We start from the raw sequence: 2500 nt of genomic DNA, 5'->3' as shown, positions 1-2500 counted from the left end.
GTGTGTGTGTGTGTGTGTAATGTCGTCACAGATAACATATTTTTGTTTTTCTACATGAAAAGAGAATCCATTTGTAATAGACCAAATGTCAAGCTCAACACTTGACTCATGTTAAAACAGTAAGAGCGTAACTATTCTTCAGCATAATTTTGATTGGACGTCTCCTAGTCTCAACTTACGTTTTTATTTTCTACAGGCATACCTTTCATAGATTCACATTTGTCCACATCAACTTCGTTTTCTAGGTTCACAAAGTCATGAAACTGAGATCTTTCACAGTATCGTCTAAAATCTTTGTTCTTATTTTATCTTTCTCTTATTTTCGAAACAGAATCTCAAAGAATTTTCTGCAAGAAGTATATCATACAATTAGTCCTTCCAGGAAGACTGTCTACTGTCTCTTATTCTTATTGTTACTTTCTTTCTCGCTTTATTTTATCTTTTCTTTCTTTCTTCTTTTTTTTTTTGCTTGCTTTGCTTCTCTCTTGGTCATTTCCTGCCATTTCTACCATCTTTATTTGCGACGATACACTCTAAACAAATGTTTTTTGAAGCATGACGTCAAATTTGGATCTAAAAGACAGTAAATATATGCTATACGATGAAATCGTGGCCCTCCTGGTTACAACGTGAATGCAGCTTTCATGCCAACCTGAATCAAATCTACGTAAATACACTTTACACCTAGATAGATTTACCCATTGATATTTGTTAATTATTCAAAATAAACTTAAGATAGGATAATGAAATTTGGCACACATTCTAATGTAAATTGTCAATCCATTGCCGTAATTACAATTCAAAATGACCACATTTCACTTTGATCATAGTCTGTAAACGAGTGGCCGCTGAGTTGCATGAGCGCCGTGCCACCTCTTCATCCGACTTCACCCATGAAGACAGACGGGCTTTCTTCAGATCTGATGCATTTGAATAAGAGCGAGCAGAAACATTACGCTCTAAGATGAACCAGCGTAGCCTATGAAATTGATGTCTGGACTTGAGGGATGCCATATTACCTTGACCCCAAAACCGCTGAAATGCTCTTTGTACCATCTCTGTGTCAAATTGGATGTGTGGGCTGGAGCTCCGTCTTGGTTGAAGATGTAACAGTCACCAAAGGTTTCTGTGACCCAGGGTGACACTTTCTCATCCAACATTTCCTCATAAACTTCACTGTTGACCTTTTCGTTCGATTTCCTTGTATGTCTCCACTGTCATTTTTTTGTTCCCAACTTTGACCCACCAAGAATCCTAAATTTTATTTTAGAATTTATGGGAGCAACTATCTTTGAAGACTCATATTGTCGCTGAATGCTTGAAATGAGGAGTAAGATAACCAACAACTGATGAAGGGTCCTTTCTCTGTATTAACTTGTCCTGTTTTCCATTGTTTCTCGTTCTATACGTATTTCACTCGTTTTCCCCCCTCGTTTGTTTACGTATTTCATGTTATTTGCACCGTTGGTGATGTCCTGTACCCATATATGCATGTATGCATATATATTATATATTATTTATTATTTCACACACGCACACGCACACACACACGCACACACACACACACACACACACACACACACACACACACACACACACACACACACATATATATATATATATATATATATATATTTACAGAGGTCGGCACATAAGTGCAAAACAAGGAAAGAATAGAACTCGAATAGCAAAGGTAGAGTAATATGCTTTTACTAAAGCTGCAACATGTGTGTGTGTATACATAAACATGCAGGGTGCGATGGGTAAATTGTTGCCATTTTATATTTTTAATTTTGCGCATTGTTTGTTTTTGATTTTGTCGACTACACATTGTAGTAGGGTCAGCTGGGCATCGTCCATGAGAAAAACAGCACTATGACGCAAATCACTTTTCCAGAAATTTGGAAATGACATTAAATACTGCTTGGCATTCCCGTCGGAAGCTCCAATACGAACAGATAGTGAACACACGGAACAAGCATTGACTTGCCGTGTCCCCAAAACATATACCGAGAATGATAAAAATCAAACATCCAGTCAACGTCATGGTGTTTCGAGTGATCTCTACTGTGTGGTAACGTTATACCTCCATTCGTCTTCCCACACGGCTTCAGACTCAACACGGAACCCTACATCAAGTGTCTGGAGGAGGCAGAGCTGTCCTGGGTCAAGAAGGTTGCTGCTAGAAGAATCCATGTCTGGCAACAGGACTCTGCACCATGCCACACAAGTGGGAGGACCCAGTCATTGCTGTCAGGCAATTTCTGCGACCACATCACCCCTAACATCTGGCCGTCTAACTCCTCAGACTGTTGATTATTATGTGTGGGGCACAGTTGAGCGAGAGATTAACAAAACTCCTTGTAACACCAAAGATGAACTGAAGGCAAGGATTATGGTAGCATTCACCAACTTAAACAAAGAGACCGTCCAGAAAAGTTGCAGGAGATTCCGAAGTCGTCTGGAAGTTGTGGTTGAAGTCAATGGCGATTTTATTGAA

This window comes from Octopus bimaculoides, chromosome 3 (genome assembly GCF_046866305.1).
Source record: "Octopus bimaculoides isolate indiv1 chromosome 3, ASM4686630v1, whole genome shotgun sequence".
Taxonomy (NCBI): Eukaryota; Metazoa; Mollusca; class Cephalopoda; order Octopoda; family Octopodidae; genus Octopus; species Octopus bimaculoides.
The sequence above is the reverse complement of the archived record's forward strand: the minus strand, read 5'-3'. Positions refer to the sequence as shown.